The sequence below is a fragment of the Gossypium hirsutum genome, chromosome A06, assembly GCF_007990345.1.
Source record: "Gossypium hirsutum isolate 1008001.06 chromosome A06, Gossypium_hirsutum_v2.1, whole genome shotgun sequence".
Taxonomy (NCBI): domain Eukaryota; kingdom Viridiplantae; phylum Streptophyta; class Magnoliopsida; order Malvales; family Malvaceae; genus Gossypium; species Gossypium hirsutum.
The window spans coordinates 83,565,691-83,587,511 of record NC_053429.1 but is presented as its reverse complement, the minus strand read 5'-3'; the positions used below and the strand labels follow the sequence as shown (position 1 = coordinate 83,587,511).

At 36.2% G+C, this 21,821-nt stretch overlaps 1 non-coding gene across 1 annotated transcript; it reads left to right on the top strand.

Annotated features, from left to right (window-relative positions):
- Nucleotides 1–21,094: 21,094 nt before the first annotated feature.
- Nucleotides 21,095–21,199, top strand: LOC121231063 (small nucleolar RNA R71). The gene has a single exon (XR_005929132.1). It is a non-coding gene; the product is annotated as a small nucleolar RNA R71 (small nucleolar RNA).
- The last annotated feature ends 622 nt before the right edge of the window (nt 21,200–21,821 follow it).

The window sequence follows — 21,821 nt, the reverse complement described above, 5'->3', positions numbered from 1 at the left end:
AGGGGTCAAAGGTTCGACTCCCTACTTGTGCATAAAAAGATTATTTTTATTGATGGCCAGGGGAGGAGGTTATGTTTGACCAAAACTTTACTTGGTTGAGTAGAGTTTGAACTTGTTAGTTGAGGAGATGATGGAGAAGTGATTTGAGGAGGAAAATGGAAATATGGATAGAGGAGTGATCAGGTGAGGGATTTGTGGAGAGTTTTTGGGAGAAAATTAAAGGAATTTGAGAGGTGTAGAAGTGGTTTTCCGGATGTGGGAACTCATTGTACCAATTCAGTCATAGGCTTTTGAGGGTGCCGAAATTGGTTTTTGTTTTGCTCTTCTTTTCGTTATTGGTTCAACATTGCGTTTTTAGGGTTTGAGGTCGAATTGACCATTTGGGGAATACTCTCTTTTCTTTCTTCTCCTAGCCTAGCCAAATACCCTTTCACTTCTCATCTTTACTCTTTTGGTATAAGCGATTTTCTCTCATTGCTTAACCCAAACATTGTCAACCTTTCCCTCATATTTTTCTGTTGGTTCTATAGTTATTGTCTATTTTTCTTTTCTCCATCAAATCGTTTTGTTATCACCACTCTTTAGCCAGGATTCTAGCTGAATACTACTTCACCCTCTACTTTCTCTGGTTTTGCTTTGTGGTCAGGTTTTTGAGGATTCATTGACAATCGATAAGTGCCTTGGTTTTTCTTCTTTTTCTCCTCTCCATTCTAAACTCCTGTTAATATTTTCCCTTCTCTGCTATTCGCTGCTAGGGGTATGTTTGTACCACTTATCACTTGGTCTTCTTTCTACTTTTGGTGGTGTGTAGGCTGACTATTCTCTTCTCCAAGGTTATCCTGCGTTTTCGGTAGGTCTTTGTTTGGGTTTTGCTTTTCGACTTTTACTTACTTTCCCTTTCTGTTGTTTTAATCCAGTAGCTAACCCCCCTTTTTGTACTGTCGATTCATTAGGAGGATTTGGTGATCGATCATACATAGCAGTTGAGAGGGTCTAATCACTATTGTTCTTTCAAGGTGAGTACCTAACGTTTTGGGTGGTTGGGTATTAAAGGGGAGGTTGTCTATAGTTGCCAAGCGGCTAATGGGATATTTTGAATTATTGTAGGATTGTTACTCGTGGACTTCTAACACCTTCCACTCGGTTTCGCAACAGGTGTGTAATCATACTACTTTAATTGAGAAATGAAAAAATCCAAAAAATTGGTACCATTGATGCCACACGAGCGTGCGCTCGCCCGTGTGGTCATCTAAATGCATAAGCGCAAGCATGTGATTGTAGAGACCCCCACGAGCGATTTCGTGGGCTTAGGTCATTTTGGATCACGTTGGGCCGAAATGGGCTGTGTGGGGCCATGAGTAAACCACACAGATGTGTTGAGTTTTGTAGGCTAAGCTATGTAGTTAATACGGCCAAGGCCATTATTTGGGCTTTATTGGGCAACACGAACGTGTGGGCCCACATGGGCCGTATTATGGGCTTGGGCCAATTTCCACTGTTTGACTGTTAAGGTCGCATGGGTCGCCTAAGATGACTGTAGACTTACTGATGGGTCGGTAAGTACACTTAGAACCCATACTAATGAAATGACTGTTATTCCCTTAGAGGTAAAATGACTAATATACCCCTATGCTATATTTGACTGTATTCAAGCATGACATTTTGCATACATGTATATATTATGACATGACATGTTGCATGGGGGTGGGTTTGATATATTTGGAGGAAGTGTACTGTACTGGCAGCTTTGTTGCATATACTGTTTAGTGCCGCAACTGGTGCTATATTCTGGAGTGTAAGGATGAGTGGGTTGATTTTATCCCTACATGGAATGTAGCGTTAGACGGAGTGAGGTGTAGAGGATGGATGGGTAGGATCACTATTTGCATTTCTGATATTGTATTGAATTGGGCTAAGGCCCACACTAATACTGTTACTGTACTGGGCTAAGGCCCATATTGATAATGCTACTATTAAGGGCTTAGGCCCAGACTGTTTGCACTGCAAGATTTACTACATGATAAATAAGGATTACACACTGAGTTTTCATAAACTCACTCTTTTGCTTATCTGCTCTGGTAATCTTTAGGTGGGTCGGTGCTGCGAGGGACTCGGGGATGGCCACACCACTGATCATGCTTTTAGATTTTCTAGTAGAGGTGGTTTTATTTAGGTAAATTTTGTGTAATAAGGTCGTTCTAAGTTTTATTTTTGTTTGGGGATTTTTTTAAATTGACTTAAATCTGTTAGCAGTAGGACTCGAGTTTTTAAAAAGGTAAATGATTTTCAACTACCTCACTACGTAACTTATTTTAAGAGCTTTCGCAACGAGCAAAGTTTTAAAGTGTAACAACGGTTTAGTATGAAACATGTTTTGCTAGACAAACCTGTAACTTATCAACCAAATAAAATTAACTTAGCTTCTCAAAAAGGTCAGAACGAGGTTTTAAATCAAATGGAGTTTTCTAATAGAACTACGTTTTCAAAACTCACTCCAATGTAACATCACAATCGGCCATAACTTCTAGGTCGGGTTTGGGGTGTTACATTTACTACTCATTTTATAATTTTAACAAATAAGTCCTTTTTGACATTTTTACCGAAAATCACTTAGCAAAAGTTGTTTATCTAACACCAAACATGCATTTTCTACCATTAAACATCAAAAGACACAAATATCTAACATGGGCAAAATTTTAAACTTCATCTTTCTTTCAAATTAATCCTTAAAATAGTTAGATTAGGTTACAAGGATCTCAAAAAACATTAAAATCAATAAAAACGGGGCTAGAACAAACTAAAAATCGAGCTTGGAAGCTTTGGCCAAAACCTTATCTATGGTGACTCTTCAAATTCAGCACAAGGGGACTAAATTGGAGAAGATGACATCTTTTTATTAGTTATTTTTGTCTTTATTACCTAAATGACCAAAATGCCCTTAATGCCAAACTTTGAAATTTTATCTAACCATGTCCATTTTTGTCCAACTTAAAGTATAATGGTCTAATTACAAGCTAAGGACCTCCAATTTAAAATTTCATAGCAATTAGACACCTTTAGCTTCTAGAATACATATTTTGCACCTATTACAATTTAGTCCTCTTAGTCAAATTGGACACCTTATCGATAAAATTTCTTAACAAAATTTTCACATAATCATTCAATCATACTATAGACTTCAAAGAAATAATAAAATTAACATTTCAACTTCAGATTTGTGGTCCAAAAACCACTGTTCTAATTTGACCCTAAAATGGGCTGTTACAACTCTTTCCACTTTAGGGATTTTTGTCACTGAAAATCTTACCGAAAAAAATGTTACAACTCTTTCCACTTCGATCCCATGTCGTTGCTATAAAACTTTTATTAGGGCTATACTTTTATTTCTCAACTGTTTAACTTCCCAAGCCAAAATCCTGATCTGTTCTTCACCATAAGTCATATTAGGTTGAATCTCGACTTCTGTTGGTGAAATCACATGTGAAGGGTTAGAATGACATTGTTGCAACATCGACACATGAAACACATTATGAATCCTTTCCAACTCTGTTGGTAAAGCTAACTGATATGCCACCAGCCCTATTCTCTCAATAATCTCATATGGCCCAATGAAACGTGGACTTAACTTGCCTTTATGGCCAAATCTCAGAATCTTCTTCCATGGAGATACTTTCAGAAATACTTTAGCACTGACTTGAAATTCAATTTCTTTCCATTTCAAATCTGACTTTCAGAAATACTTTAGCACTGACTTGAAATTCAATTTCTTTCCATTTCAAATCCGCGTACGATTTCTATCTATCCAAAGCGGCTTTCAAATAATCACGAATAAATTTCACTTTCTCTTTAGTTTCTCTAACCAAATCAACTCTGTGAATCTACCTCTCACTGAGCTCGGTCCAGTACAATAGAGTTCAACACTTGCGGCCATACAATGCCTCATACGGTGCCATCTTTATATTCGACTGAAAACTGTTGTTATAAGCAAATTTGACTAAAGGTAGATATTTCTCCCAACGACCTTCAAACTTTAAAACACAACAACAAAGCATATCTTCGAGAATCTGAATCGTCCTTTCAGATTGACCATCATTTTGTAGATGAAATGCAGTACTAAAGTTCAACTTTGTGCCCAAAGCATCTTGCAACTTTTTCCAAAATCGTGAAGTAAATCTCGGATCTCCATCCGATATAATAGAAATAGGCACTCCGTGCAATCTAACAATTCCAGCAATGTACAATTCAACTAGCTTATCAACTGAATAGTCGATATGTACCGGAATAAAATAAGCTAATTTTGTCAATATATCAACAACAACCCAGAAGACATCTTTATTTTTTGGAGTCAAATGCAAACCCGTTCCGAAGTCCATCGTAATCTTATCCCATTTTCACTGGCTGAAGTAAACCCGAAGGCACTTGGTGTTCGGCTTTTACTTGTTGACAAATCAAATATTTCGATACAAATTCAGAGATATCTCATTTCATACTTGACCACCAATACAATTTCTTGAAATCATTATACATTTCGTACTACCCGGATGAACTGATAAACAACCACTGTGTGCCTTGTGTAAAATTTTCTGAATAAGTTCATCATTCTTTGGTACACATACTTTATCTCAGAACATCAAACAATCATCCAAATCAATCTAAAATTCTGAATCACTACCCAATTCACACTGAGCTCTTTTGACATGCAATTCACTATCATATTTCTGAGCTTCACAAATTTGCTAAAGAAATATCGGTCTAGCTCTCATCTCGGCCAAAATTGAACCATCATTAGAAAAATTTAGCTTCGTATTCATAGCTCTCAAAGGAAACAAGGACTTTCTGCTGAAGGCATCTCCGACTACATTCACCTTTCCCGGATGATAGTCAATCACTAATTCATAATCCTTCAGTAACTTGAGCCATCTCCATTGTTGCAAGTTCAAATCTTTCTGAGTCATCAGATACTTTAAACTCTTATGATCAATAAAAATATGGCATTTCTCACTGTAAAAAAGATGATGCCAAATTTTCAAAGCAAAAACAACAGCGACCAATTACAAATAGTGCGTTGGATAATTCTTCTCGTGCGATTTTAACTATCTCAAGGCATAATGTAACAACCCGATTTTGACCCTATTCATAACGATGGTTTCGGGACCACGAATCCGAGTCAAAAAATATATAGAAATTATTTTTTATATTTATTATGTGTTAATTTGTATGTGTGAAATTTTCGTGATTTAATTTTGTCATTTTAGTGCTCGATTAAACAAAAGGACTTAATCGCATAAATTGAAAACTTGGTAGTTTAATGTATAAAGGTTGAATTGCTATTGGATTTTTAAATTAAAGCATTTAAGTTGCAAATAGACCATTGGAGTTAGTGATGGTCGGTTGTACCCTTAGTATATATGTTTTAGTTATTTAATTATAAAGGTTATAATTGTAAATTAATTAAAATGTAATAATAATATAAAACATATAATAAAACACATACGTATTCATACTTTCTTACCATTGCTGAAACTGAAAAGAAAAAGAAAGGAATATGGTTTTTCATGTTCAGCCATTGCTAAGCTCAATCAATGTATGTAACTAGTTCAGTTTTTGATAATTTTTACGTTTTTGAGATTGTTGCTAAGTTGTCTACAAGACCCATGCTTGAATTTTTTATTTTGGTGAATGTTTTGAGTTATGCCATTGTTGAAAGCTTGTGATTTTTGTTGTTTGATGGTAGAAAATAAAACATATGTGATAGATTAACATGTTTTGTATTGGAATTTTTGATGATTTTGAGTAATTAGAACTAAATTGCAAAAATAATAATTTGAGGGACTAAAATGTGAAATAAATGAAATATATGGGCTTGTATGAACAGTAGAAACATTCGGCCTAACATGGGTATTTTGAGATTTTGCATATTTTGTGTCTTGTGCAATAGGGACTAAATTGTAAAAAGTGTAAAATGTCAGGGTAAAATGGTAATTTTCCCATTTATGTGTTTTTAGGTGAATTTGATTGAATATTTTATTAAATAAGTTTAATTTATATTAATTTAGATCAAGAAAAAAGAAAATCAGATTTGGATCTGGGGAAGACTAAAGTTGTCGACTAGCCATTCCGTTTCGGTTTTTCATCATCCAAGGTAAGTTTATAAGCAATTAGATGAACTTAATTTATATTTAAATGTGAATCATATATGTTGAATTGAAATATATAAGTATATAGATGTATTAGCCAAATGTGAATAAGTTTGGCAGAAATGTTTATGAATTCGTTTCAACTGAGTTACGACGTTTGAAAGCCCCGTATGAACCTTAGGAATAGCTAGGTTACATACTTCATGACATAGGATTCCGATATGTGATGTGCGAGTGATACCATGGCATTGATATGTGACTCCGATATATGTGTGCGAGTAAGACCCTATTTGGGACAGTGGCATTTATATGTGATTACATGTAAGACCACGTCTAGGACGTTGGCATTGTACGATATTTGTGATTATCTGAGTGTCCTATCCAATTTCAAATGGTTCATCGGGCAATGATAAGTGTGATCGAATGTGTAAATTGAGCTAAAATGATCAGGTGTGAATTAGTTTATTTTCCTACTTGAAATAAGGTAAGTAAGTTACTTGATATTTGTTGTAAGTCTTGTATGAAGTAAAGGAAGAATGTATGTGAACATGGTAACTGTATTCGGCTTTGTGAGTAAATGATATGAAAATTGTGGAATTGATTCTTAAGTATGTGTATATATAATCATATATATTTGGCCACATAAGTAGTATATGTACATGATGTTATATTATGATTATTGAACTTGTGCATATAGGTGTATGTATATTTGGCTATATAATGACAATTTGGTTTAGAAAGTTGAATAATAATTTGTTATTTTAATTATATGAGCATTCGGCCAAGGTAGCATTTGTGTATGAAAATGTATTATTTATGAAATTTTTAAGTTTGAGATTAATTGTGGTAATGATAATATAATTTGGTTTAGTTTATTTGAGTTGATTATATCATTGGCTTGTTTATTTGCTTATGACTTACTAAGCTATGTTAGCTTATTGTATGTGCTTGTGTTTGCCTCTATTTTATAGATTTTGGAGTCGAGTTACGAGCTCGGGGATCATCAGAAAAGTTTATCGCACTATTAACTGTCTTCGGTATTTTATAAGCTAAAATTTTGGAACTATGGCATGTATCGGCTGGATTATACTTTTTAAATGTTGTATTTTGGTCTATGTATAATTTGAGCCATGTGAAAATAGCTTAACTTCTATGTTTGAGCTCAGTTTTGGTTTAATTATGTTTTAAGTCCATTTGGTTGTCATGCTATGTGCCATGGATGATTAGAATTTGTGATATGTGTTTGTGAATTGAGGTTGGTTGATGATTTTGAATGTGGTAAGATTGAATTGGTTATAATGAATTTTTGGTCTTGGTTTGAGCTTATATTCAGAATATATCCAAGATATTTGATGTTTGTGAAGTTTGTTATGTGTTTCGGTCATATGGTATATAATGGTTGTTAATCGAGCTAAGATATATCATGTATTAGCTAGATAAAAAAATTAAGATATATGCATGGTGTAAATTCGATGTTCACTTATGGACTATATTAATGATATGTATGATACTTGATTTGTTATTATGGTAAGTCGGACATATTGGGACTTAGATTTATATAAAGAGATTGGATCAATGAATAAAGGATATGTGTTCTTTGGTTTTTGATAATGATATGTTAGTTGAGCTCTTTTATGTTTTTACATGTATATATATGCACTTATATTATGGTTGATATGTATATGTGTATGGCTATATAAATTCGTTAGTTAATTGTAAGCTTATGAATATGTATAAATGAATTGTGTTAGCCGTATAGATAAGGAAATGAAATGGGTTTTATTTATAACCTTTTGGAATGTTGGTTTTGCTTATGAATTTGAGTTATTAATTTGTACAGATACGACATGAATTATTTGAGTGTAATGATACTGATTAATTAAATAGGGTAACTTGTTTGATTCATTACCATAGTTATTAAATAACTATATGAGTTGATTGTTGGTAAGTATGGAGCATGCACAATTTGTTGTTAAAGTGTACATGAGCATTAGCTATAAAATTGTTTTGATACTCAGATAATAAGTGAGTTGGTTGATATATGCTCGGTATATGATATGTTTTTCATATTAATAATTTGAAATTTTAAATAAGATGAAAGTATTTATGTGATTGATTTACGAAGTATAAATTTTTTATTTGTTTACTTTGAGTTGCGTTTGATCAGTAATGCCTCGTAACCCTAATCTGGCTACATTTTATTGGTATCAAAGCTACGGTTTAGTCAATTCTAGGACTAACGTAGCGCGTGTGAGTCTAGCTATACATGTCATATTATATACTGTGATAGTATGATGACTTCTGACATTTGAAAATGTGTTTTTGTATAGTAAATGGATCCCGATAGAGCTGTAGCTGATGATGTTGAGAGTATAACGCCTGCTTCCACGCAAGGGACAGTACCGGTTGATTTTCGACCGACTTCGAGTAACCAAGAAGGAGAGGCTAAACAAGCCTTTTACCAAATGATGAATGACTGGTTTACTCATTATATCCGGACTAATCCAATTGCACAACAACCTCCACCCCCGACTAATCCATCTTTGATACCTTCAATACCTCAAATGAGTGATCCGTTGAGATTGCTTAAGCCTTCTGGTGATAAAGTTAGAAAATATGGGGCTGAAGAGTTTAGAGCCACTGATGATGATGATGCTAAGCGAGCTGAATTCTAGCTTGATAATACTATTCGTGTGTTTGATGAGCTATCTTGTACCCCAAAGGAGTGCTTAAAATGTGCCATATCTTTGCTGTGAGACACCGCATATCACTGTTGGAATACACTAGTATCGGTGGTTTTGAAAGAGCGGGTGGCCTAGGAATTCTTTCAGACTGAGTTCCGTAAGAAATATATCAACCAGAGATTTATCAATCAGAAGCGCAAAGAATTTCTGAAGTTGAAATAGGGTCGAATGGCCGTGATAGAGTATGAGCAGAAATTTGTGAGAGTCAATTGATATGCCTGTGAGTGTGTTTTGATCGAAGCTATCATGTGTAAACGATTTGAATATGGTTTGAATGAAGACATTAAATTGCTTGTTGGCATACTTGAGAAAAAGAGTTCATAGTACTGGTTGAGCGAGCCTGCAAAGCTGAAGAGCTCGGGGAAGAGAAAAGAAAAGTTGACCTTGAAGCTAGAGATTCACGTAAGAGACCAACCAGTAAGTTATTTCAATCGGTACCAAAGAAGTTTCGAGATGATTTTAGCTGTTCTAAGGCTACTTTGGGTTATTCACGACGAGATCGGGATAGACCACATGTGAGCTCGAGAGCTACCTCAGTAGCTAGTGTGGGTAATGTCAGATCAAATCAACCCAAGTGTAAACATTGCAGTAAACGATGTCCTGGCAGTTATAGATTGCATGATCGGGCCTGTTTTAAATGTGGATCGATGGATCATTATATTCGTGAATGCCCAGAGTTAGCTGAACAAAATCCAGTATAGAATACGAGATCGGGTAACACTGCAGCTCGATGTAGACCACCCAGAAATACAGGTAGTGTGAGTAATAGTCGGAGAGGGACTAAAGATACAACCGTTAGATCTGAGGCTCGAGCACCTACCAGAGCTTATGCTATCTGCGCACGCGAGGAGGCCTTATTCTCCAAATGTTATTACTGGTACATTCACTCTCTATGATACTAGTGTAATTACATTGATCAATCCTGGTTCGACTCATTCTTATGTGTGTGAGACTTTATTATTCCGTAAGACTTTGCCTGTTGAGTCTACTGAGTTTGTGATTAGAGTATCAAACCCCTTAGGCCAGTGTGTTATGGTTGACAAAGTGTGTAAGACTTGTCCTCTGATGATTTGAGATTTGTGTTTTTTGGCTGATTTGATGTTGTTGCCATTCAATGAGGTCGACATAATTCTTGGTATTTATTGGTTGACTTTGCATGATGTTGTCGTAAACTGCAAAAGAAAGACTATTGATTTACGGTGCCAGAATGATGAGATTATTCGAGTTGAATCTACTGATCTGAACGGTTTGTCAGCAGTGACTTCCTCGATGTTAGCTCGAAAATATGTAAGAAAAGGTTGCGAAGTTTACTTTGCATATATGCTTGATAGTAAAGTAACCAAAAGAAATATTGAATCAATACCTGTTGTGTGAGAGTATCTAGATGTGTTTCCTGAAGAATTACCAGGTTTGCCACCTATTCGAGAGGTAGAGTTTGGTATTGAGTTACTACTGGGACGACTCTGATATCAATAGCTCCATACAGAATGGCACCTAATGAATTAAAAGAATTGAAAGCTTTGTTCCAAGAGTTGATAGATAGAGGTTTTGCGCGACCGACTTTCTCTCCCTAGGGTGCACCGATTTTATTTTTGAAATAGAAAGATGGAACTATATGAATGTGCATCGATTATAGACAGCTCAATAAGGTGACTATAAAGAATAAATATCCGCTGCCATGGATTGACGATCTGTTCGATAGCTAAAAGGGGCTACAGTGTTCTTGAAGATAGATTTGAGATCAGGCTACTATCAGTTGCGAGTTAAGGACTCCGTTGTGCTAAAAACTGCTTTTCGAACGAGGTACAGACACTGAGTTTTTGGTTATACCTTTCGGACTTACTAATGCACCTGCTATTTTCATAGATTTGATGAATCGAATCTTTAGACAATATTTGGATCGGTTTGTGGTTGTGTTCATAGATGACATTTTGATCTACTCTAGTGATGAAACTGAGCATGCTGAACATTTGAGACTTGTATTACAGACTCTGTGAGATAAACAGTTGTATGCAAAGTTTAGTAAATGTGAGTTCTGGTTATACGAAGTTAGTTTTCTGGGCCATGTTGTATCAGCATCGGGTATTCGGGTTGATCCGAGTAAAATTTCAGCTATACTTGATTTGAAAACTCAGAGAAATGTTTCTGAAGTTCAAAGTTTTCTGGGACTTTCCGGTTACTATAGGCAGTTCGTGAAAGGTTTCTCTATGGTTACAACCCTGATGACAAAGCTACTATAGAAAGATGTTAAGTTTGAGTGGTCAAAAAAGTTCCAGAAAAGTTTTGATCAGGTGAAAGCTCTTTTGACCAAAGCTCTAGTGCTTGTTCAGCCAGAATCCAGTAAAGAATTTGCTATTTATAGTGATGCATCTTTAAATGGTTTGGGCTATGTTTTGATGCAAGAAGGCAAAGTTATAGCTTATGCCTCGAGACAGTTAAAGCCACATGAAAAGAACTATCCGACACACAACCTGGAATTGGTAGCTATTGTGTTTTCATTGAAGATATGGCGTCACATCTGTTTGGCAAGAAATGTCATGTTTATTCTGATCACAAAAGTTTAAAATACTTGATGACTCAGGAAGATCTGAATTTGAGACAACACCGATGGTTAGAATTACTAAAAGTCTACGAGCTTGCGATTGATTATCACGTGGGAAAGGCTAATGTTGTTGCTGATGCTCTAAGCCGAAAATGTAACATCCCAAAATAGGGCTTAATCAAAATAGTGGTTTCGGGACCACAAATCCGATGTTAAAATATTGTTTTTAGGATTGTTATGAGGTTCAGAATATGATTATATGCATGTGTTAAAGTTTCATGAAGAAATTCTAAGTATAAGGTGTTTAATTAGAAATTAGGGATTAAATTGAATAAGTTGCAAAATTTGTGTTCCAGAAGCAATTTGTATGAAATTGCTTTGGATTATTAATTAGGAGGTCTTAAAGAGCAATTTTCCCAATTTCTAAGTTTTTGGAAATAAATGGGCTTGTACAGAAAAATTTGAAGGAAAGGCATTAGGGGCATTTTGGTCATTTGGTATATTAATGAAATAAAAAAAAGGGAAAATAAGTAAAAAATATTAGCTCATTCTCTCCATGTTGCTGTCGAAATTTTAGGGTTCTCCATTGTAACATCCCGAAATAGGGCCTAAATGGAATAGTGGTTGCAAAACCACAAATCCAAGGTAGAAAAATTTATTTTATTATCATTTTAAGGTTTATGGCATGATTTCATGATTGTGTGAAAATTTCGTTTAGAAATTTTATCGATAGAGGGTCTAATTTGATATTTAGGACTAAATTGCAAAAGTTGTAAAATGTGTGTTCTAATTCACAAAGGTACTAAGTACTTGTGAGTAATGAGTTTTTTAAAGTGGAGGTCCTTGGATAGTAATTAGACCATTATACTTGTTTGGACAAAAATACCTAAAGGAAGATAAAACACCATAGCTTTTAATTAAGGGCATTTTGGTCATTTAGTTATTAAAATGAATTAAAAACAAAATTAAAAGCCAATTTTTGTCAATCTTCAACCCCTTGGCCGAATTTCACATGAGGAAGACATAGCTAGGGCTTTTCAAGCTTCCAAGCTCAATTGTAAGTCCGTTTTAGCCCCGTTTTTAATGTTCTTTACATTTTTGGAGTCCCGGTAACTTGATTAAGCTTATTCAAGCAATAATTTAACCTAGGGTTTATTTTTGGAAAAATACCCATAGGTGAAATGTGTTTATTTTGATGTTTTATGGTAGAATATGAAGCTTGAAATTGTGTTAAACAACTTTTGCTAAGCGATTTTAAGTGAAAACGAGTAAAATGATATAATCGATAAAAATACCTAATGTTCATAAGTACATGGTAGAGTGAGAATTTGATGTTGCCGTAGAAGGTAAAAATGATCAAAATGTCATAAAACATAAGAAAATAGGATGAAGTTTAATTTTCGAGCCTTGGGACAAAAGTTTAAATATGTAAAAGTTTAGGGGCAAAAATGTAATTTTGCCAAAGTTGAGTCAAGGAATGTTTTAATAAATGTGAGTATTAAATAAGCTAAATTTTTTATTATAGATCAAGGAGAACGAAATTCGGAGTTAGACTGGGGAAAGAAAAAGATAGTGGACTAAATCAATATAGTTGATCGTATTTTGTTTCAAGGTAAGCTTGCTGTAAATAAATGCAATATTCTATTATTTTATGTTAATGTTGTTAATTTCCAGCATGTGTATATTTATTTTATGAAATTATTCAAAGAAGATTCAAGCATGAATTGATAGAGAAGTAATTTCAGAAAGTCTCGGTTGAACCTTAGGAATGTGTAGGATACAAATGTCATGACATTAGGGTTTAAGGATGCCATGTAAGACCATGCCAAGGAATGGCAATTGGTAAGGTTTCTAAGGCAAGGATATCATGTAAGACCATGTCAAGACATGGCATTGATAAGTTTCTATAAGGCAAAGGTCCCATGTAAGACCATGCCAAGGCATGGCATTAGTGAGTTCATAAGGCAAGGATACCATGTAAGACCATGTCGAGACATGGCAATGGTAAGTTTTAAAAGGATACCATATAAGACCATGACAAGTCATGGAAATGGTGAGGTACACGTGTATCCTTAGTATTCCAAGTGGTTCAACAAAAAAATTTGAAGAGAATATCAAGGTAAGGTAAGGTAAGGTAAAACGAGTTATACTAAAAAGGGTAAGACAAGTTCATGCTAGAAGAGCAAAGGTAAGTATATAATGTTCATGTATGCTTGATAGGGAAAAAGGTAATTAAAATGTATAAATAAATTTGATTAAGTAAGTAAGTATTGATCGCGTGATTTCGTGATAGGTTTTAAATATTTATAATTAATCATTCTTGAAACTAACTATTATCGCGATGTAGACAAGTGTACCTATCGAACAGTAGTGTAGTTTTAGCAAGACAGGATTGTCAAACCCAAAGGAACTAAAAGTACTAGTAATGACTGTCTTTTTATTATCTAGCCTAAGAATAAAGAGGTTTTGTTTTAACTAACTGATTATCTAAACTAACAATTCATAGAGAACAAAATTGGGGAATTCCTTTTGGGAAAATTGATTGAATTAAGAAAATACCTAAAGGAAAAATCCACCTAGACTGTACTTGTTATTCTGGCTACGAATCGGACAATTTATTCATTTAACTTGTTCCGTAGAGATCCCTAAGTTATGTTATTATCCCTATTCAAGACTAATAACGTCTAATCCCTAGATTGAATAATTGAGACCTTTCTCTATTTAACACCCTAGGGTTGCATTAACTCGATCTATAGATCCCCTTACTAGGTTTCACCCTAGTCCGGCAAAATCTTGTCACCCTATGTCTAGCCGCACAAACAACTCCACTTAATTATGACAAATGTACTCTTAGACAGGGACTATTCCTCCTCTGACTAAGACCTTATCTTGAATCAGTATCCTGGGATATTAAAACAAGAATTAAGAACACATAATTAAGAACAAGTTAAATATTTATCATACAATTCAGAAAATAATAACAAGATTCGTCATAGGTTTCATTCTCCATAGGTATTTAGGGGTTTTAGTTCGTAACTAAATAAGAAAACATCTTAGAATAATAAAGAATACAAAATATAAAGAAAACCTAAAACTCCTGAAGGGGAAATTAAGGAGAGATCTTCAGTCTTAATAGTGAATCCAGCTTCTGAGATGGATCAATCGGCTTCCTTGGAGTAATTCCTTACTCTCGATTCTATGTCTCTTTTCTTCTTCCTCTAGGGTGTATTTATAGGCTTTGGAATGCCTAAGAGCCCTCAAAATTAGCCTTTTTCGAATTGGACTCAACTTGGGCTAGGCAAGGACATGCCCGTGTGTGATTACTTCAGGCCGTGCTCGAGCCTGCCAAATTGACACGGCGTGTGGTCTGCCTGTGTGAGGAGGTCTAGGCCATGTTGATTTCGTACTTTGGCCCATTTTCTCCATTTTTTGGCCAGTTTCTCATTCATTTCTCTCTCCTATGCTCTCCTAAGTATACAACATGAAATTAAAGCATTAGGAGCATCGAATTCACCAATTCTAATGGGAAATCATCCATAAAATGCGTTAAAGATGGGGTAAAAATATGTATAAATTACGATTTATCAAATACCCCCACACTTAAGCATTTGCTTGTCATCAAGCAAAATTCTCAACTCATAATCAAAATAAATTCTTCTCAACTTATAATTTCTATCGATAATATCTCAAAATAAACCATAGGTAATCATACATTGAGAATTCAACTAAAAGAACATAAAAGTTTCAAACATTCCAAGTTGAGTATTTAATCTTGCAAACATAGGTGCCTCCCCTCATCTAAGTAATTACCTTTGATTCAGAATATCACAGGGTTTCACATCCTCAATAAAGATTCACTCAAATCACTCGAGGTGTTTAAGAACAATAAATGAAACAGTCAATAGTCAATAATGGAAATTCATTACCATAGGCTTGCATGAAAATCAAATCACCACCACTATAATTTAAGATGATACATCAATCAAAAGGTCTTTAGAGCATTGTAATAAGGCTTGGTTAGGGGGTGTGGTCACAAGCTAAAAGAAAGGGTTAGAATCGAGATTGAGTTGAAAAATTACTTAACTAGAAAAATATTTAATCATCACTTACGTACAACATAACTCCTTCTCTGACTATGGGATTTAAATATTGAAGTTTACAAATAGAAGATCACTACTAATATGTATACATGTTTTTTTTTAAGAACAAGTTAAATAACATAGACTAACTATTAAGAACAAGACATAGCTAAGCAATTTATTCAACTCAAATCTTGACAAAATAAGGGATCAAAAATAATTGAGGGGATTTCAACAAAAAAAACAAAAAGGGTTAAGGGTTAATATTAAGGGTAATACAAGAAATGGCTTGTTAGGCTCAAGGGGGTTTACTAGGGGTTAATCGTGGAGGTAGGCTTTTCATGGCATGAGTGGGTTAATCCTAAGTGCCTTAATCATTTTGACATATCAAATCAAATGGTGTGGTCTTGACATGCATAATCAAGCAAGTTCTAGAATAACAATTCAATACTAACGCCTCAAAGCAATAATAAAAGTAAGCATGAAAGAATTAATAGATGCTCAAAAGGCTCAAAAATCTCACAAAAATTATGGCTTTTTGATGTTTAAAACTTGTGAATTCCAACTCAAAGCAATACCTAGACTTTGGGGAAATAACCTATCTTAAAAATCAACTTATCATACTTGATTCTCTAATGTCTTGAGGTTTAAACAATCAACGCATAAATGCTTATATTTTAATTCAAGATATATCAATCAACGCCATAAATCAATCAAAATTTATCCTAAATACAATATGAGAGATTTTCAAGAAAACAAGGCAATCATTCAGGGATTTTTCTGATAATGAAATAAATACCCCCCACACTTAAGATGTATATTGCCCTCAATGTACAAAGATAGATATTAGAATATAAAAATAAGATAGGGAGAGAAGTGAAACTTCCTGTATGATGAATTCCTCAAACTGGAGTTTTGGAGAGTAATCGGGGCGTGAGTGGAGGAGGATACTCCGGCAGTGGTAGAGGTTCATTAGTCCATAAGTCCTGCGCCAAAAGAATATTATATCTAGTGGTAGCTATGGTCGTAGACGATCAGGACATGGCAGTCGTGGAGAACCTTTCCTAGTGGAGTTTTTAGTTCCTATCCGATGATGAACTTAAGAGCTCTATATAATTGTGATAAAATCAGGAACTTTTTAGGGGATATTAGGAAGAATAATTACTCATAAAGAAATAACCGAAATTGATAATTAAAAATAAAATTCTAAAATCTAATAAGAATAAAATAAAAAAAAGTTTCAATAAAAATTAAAAACATAAAATAATAAATAAATATTTTTAAAAATCTTCATCACTGGATGGTTCGCGAGGTGGGACTAGCGATGAGATGTGGAGGTGCTAACAAATCTGCTGTAAAGTAGCATCAACATTGTCAAATCATTGAAAACACTACTGCTCGAATTGAGTGAGGCACTCAGAGATGTCAGCATATGAAGCTGCATCATAAACTGGACGAGAGGGTGGTGGCGGCTGAGTCAGTGGGTCCTCGTGTTGTTGAGGGACATCATCAGGAATGTCCTTGTAGGCCTCCTACTTGGTAGATAGGGCGAGATGATATTGAGGAGGGTAGATTCCTTCGCGATTTTCGATCATCCTCATGCTAAGCATGCTCGAGATTCCTAGTGGAGACATCTGACCAATGAGGGTTAAGGATGATTCTTGGGCTGCGGTATTGAGGAGACCGAAGTGTTGAGCCAATCGAGTAACATAGGGGCCAATGGAGATGACCCCCTTCTTATGCCACTCCGTCTGGTGCTCAATCACGAGGGCGATGAAATAGGCAAGGTCAATGACGTGCCTGTGTGACATACACCATAAAAAGTAGGCGTCGTGAGTGTTGACGACGCCAGTGCTCTCTCGACTTCATGTAATCGTGTGAGCCAAAATGGCGTGTAGGTACCTCAGGGATGGTGGGAGAACTGATGCCTTGGAGCAGCTAGGATTGTAGGAGGCAGCGCCAGGGGCCAAAGTGTGTCAGCACTTCGAGGGAGAGAAGTGTATGTGGCGAATGAGAGCATGTCGTTCATTCTCCTCCTTGAACTCCTCCGTATATAAGCCCAGTGCAGCATCAAACTCTGGGATGCTTAGCTGGTAGATTAATCCGCCTAGCTGAAATTGGACCGTGCCGGGATAATTGTAGTTCATCATTACGTTCAGAAGATGGAATGTTGAGCATAGTTCTATCATGATCTCGAGATACGTCGGCTCGATGATCCCAAAAAAAAGCTCGCAAGGGTCGATGGTTAAGAGGGTCTGAATCGCATGTGCAAACTGAACTTCTTCTACGGTAGCCTAGTCAATGCCGCGGTCCACAATTAGAGGTCAGGCCCAAAGTATTTGGTAAAGTTATTCTTGGGGCCCACGGGGGAACTGTAGGAGATAGTGACGAATTTCTGTGGTTGGACCCGCGGAAGATAACGCTCCCTTCCTTTTCTTCGAAGTAGGTACGGTGATTTTCTTTCCTTGTGAAGACGACATGGTACCTGCAATCAAAACCATTAATTCATCTTGAGGAATGATCAAAGTAGAATGAACACAAGTTTTAAATAACAATCATAATTTCAGCAACGACTAAGACTAACAAGTTAACCAAAGCAATCAATTGTACGGCATAAAAATGGCAGCGGATTTCATGGAATGCAACATGTTTGACGGATGAAAAATGTTAACACTAAAAGCGTGAGTATGTATATTGTTCTAGCCCTGAATATTTACTTCTAACTAATCAAATGGAGTAGAGAAATCATATAAAGAGTAAGAATTTGAAGAAGATAATAACTTGTTCTATGAATAAAATTTGAGTGATAGAAAGATGAAAATAACATGAAAAATGCATAGTGTTATGATAACTAACATGAAAAGTGAGTGTAATTAAAGGGAAAAAAGTAAACAAACGCTAGAAAAGGGAGAATGAGCGGCAAAAATGGAGTTGGAGGCAGCGCACAGGCATGGCGGAGAGGGCGTGTGGACATGCAGCAGCTAGGGTTAGGGTTTTTTGAGTGAAGAAGACAATGAATAATGCAGGGTATTTATAGATTTTGGGGCACACGGCCAGGTAACACGCCCGTGTTCTCCAATTTTAGCCCGTGTGATTCGCTAATTTTTAATTTGGGTGTGTCTAACATTTAGTCCACACCCGTGCTCCTTGGGCGTGTGGGTGCACACGGCCGTGTCGCACGGCCGTGTCTGGCATTGTTCGCTTCTCCCATGCCCATGTATGAAGACCCACACCCGTGTAAATCTAACAGGTTCGACCACAGGTGCTAGACACGGGCGTGTCACACACCTGTCCTGTTTTAACTGGTTCGCACACGGTTCTTCCACATGGGCATGTCGCACACCTGTGTTGTTTTTGCAGGCTCAACCGTGGCCATGTCGCACAGCCGTGGCATTTTATCATAGCCCGTGTTTGAGGAAATCTTTGCCCTATTTTCACACAGCCCTAAGCACGCCCGTGTTCTTGGCCGTGTCTCTGTGGAAAGCCTATATTCAAGAGCTCCGTTAGTAAGTTAGGTGTTGAAGATTAAATTTCAAAGAAGTTAATACAGTTAGTGCTCGGGTTGCCTCTCGAGTAGCGCTTATTTATAATCTAAGCTCGACTTACCTCTCCGTTGAATGATCGTGGCGGTTTGAGAAGTTTATACTCTTCATTCCTACTATCAATCTCATCAAAATAAGGTTTTAAACGGGTGTTATTTACCTTAAAAGTGTCGAACTTGGTATGACTCACCTCGACCGTACCGAATGGGAAAATGCTGAGTACTGTAAAAGGGATTTCTTCATTCGGTGTGGTAGCAACAATGTGGGGATCTGCGGCATCTAATAAGACTCTATCTCCAACCTTAAGTTGATTTGGAAAGGTATTGAGCTTGTTCTGTCGTAGATTCGGTTTGTCGGGTGTTCTCAGTTTATGCGTCCGCCATTCATCTAGCGCCTCGATTTGTAGCCTTCGATCTTTATGAATAGGTCCTGTACTATTTCTTGAGAATGGCTCATGCACTTTCGTCAGACTCATTTCCTGCAAAGAAGGTTGCACCCTATTTTCGGTTTCAGTAGAATGGTTTAGATGATCACCTTCAATTTCCAATGTGTTACCAAAATTGCAAGCTTGATGGCTGATTGTTTCGTTTCCCACACAGAGTGTGAGTTCACCTGTGCCAACATCAATAATTGTTTTAGAAGTTGCTAAAAAGGGCCTTCCTAGAATTAAAGGAGTGTTGCTATCCTCCTCTATGTCTAGAACAATGAAGTCAACATGAAATATAAATTTATCGATTTTAACTAGCACATCTTCAATAATACCCCTAGGGAATCTTATAGTTTTATCTGCTAATTGAATGCTCATCCTAGTCTGTTTGGGTTTCCCGAGACCTAGTTGCTTAAACATTTTGTAAGGCATGACGTTGATACTAGCCCCTAAATCAGCTAATACATTATTAAAATCTAAACTACCAATTAAGCAAGGAATCATAAAACTCCATGGATCTTTTAATTTTTTTGGTAGCTTATTTTGTAGAATAGCTAAGCACACTACGTTTAGCTCCACATGTGACACCTCGTCCAACTTTCGCTTATTTGCTAAAAGCTTCTTTAAAAATTTCTTTGCGTTTGGCATCAACAATAGAGCTTCAATAAATGGTAAGTTAATATGTAATTTTTTAAGAGTTTAAGGAATTTACCAAATTGTTCATCTGAGCGGTCTTTCTTTGTCACGTTAGGGTATGGCACACGAGCTTTATATTCGACATTCACTGATTTGTTTTTATTATTACCTACCTCACCTTAACCTTTGCTTACCACAGTTTCTTGCCTTGGTTCTGGTTCAGGCTCAATGACTCCTTCATCATCTTGAATATTAATTGCATTAACCTGTTCCCTTGGGTTGGGTTCAGTATAACTTGGCAAGCTACCTTGTGGTCATTCGAAGATGAGTTCGGAAAGCTGGCCTATCTGAGTTTCGAGCACTTGGATTGACGCTTGTTGATTTTTAAGTGGTGCCTCGATGTTCTAAAAACTGGTTTTTGACACCGATATAAACTTTGAGAGCATCTCTTCAAGGTTCGGCTTCTTTTCCTACAGATAGGGTGGTTGTTGAAAACCAGGAGGATGTTGTGGTCTCTGATTTCCTTGGTCTCCCCATGAGAAATTGGGGTGGTTCCTCCAACCTACATTGTAAGTGTTACTATGTGGGTTATTTTGGGATCGATAGTTATTGTTACCCATATGTTCGACTTGTTTCTCCTTGATGCTAGGGTTGAAGGGTTGATACTCTATACATGCTCCTCCTCCATTCGTCTCGCACCTCATTACTGGATGTACCTGAGTAGAACCAAGTAAACCATCAATCTTTTTATTTAGAAGTTCTACCTGATTTGACAGCATAGTAACCAAATCGACATTATAAACGCCTAATGTTTTGGTTGGCTTAGTCCTCATGGCTTGCCACTGATAGTTATTTAGTGACATCTCCTCTATAAACTCATAGGCATCTTCAGGTGTTTTATTATTGATGGTTCCGCCAGCAGCTGCGTCAACCATTTGTCGAGTCGAAGGATTCAGGCCATTATGGAACGTTTGAACCCAAAGTGGTAATCCATGGTGAGGGCACCTTCTCAGTAAGTCTTTGTATCTCTTCCATGCACCATAAAGAGTTTCTAAGTCCATCTGCACAAATGAAGAGATATCATTACATAATTTAGCCGTTTTAGCCAGCGAAAAATATTTTAATAGAAATGTTTCGATCATTTGTTCCCAAGTAGTGATTGACCCTCATGGTAATGAATTCAACCACTGTCTAGCTTTGTTTCTCAATAAAAAAGGGAATAACCGAAGACGAATGGCATCATCTGGAACACCATTAATTTTAAATGTATCGCATAGTTCCAAGAAGTTTGCAAAACGAGCGTTGGGATCCTCATCCTACAAACCATCAAACTGAACAAATTGCTGTATCATTTGAATAGTGTTAGGTTGTAGTTCAAAAGTATTTGCAGCTATAGTAGGTCTAACTATGCTCGATTCAGTTCCTGTTAAAGAAGGTTTAGCATAATCATACATAGTGCGTGGGGTAGGATTTTGATTAACCGCAATTGCAAGAGGTAGCTGATTGTCTTGGTTTTCAGCCATCTCTTCGGTTGTAGGTTGAGTATTGTTCTCTTGCTTGTTCTATGTGTATCTTAAGCTTCGCCTTATTTCTCTTTGGTTTCTGCGAACTGTACGATCGATTTCTTCGCCAAAAAGTAGTGGTCCTGACAGGTTTCTTCTAGTCATAAACTATAAAAACCTGCCAAGAGAAAGATAAAAGTAAATTAATAAAT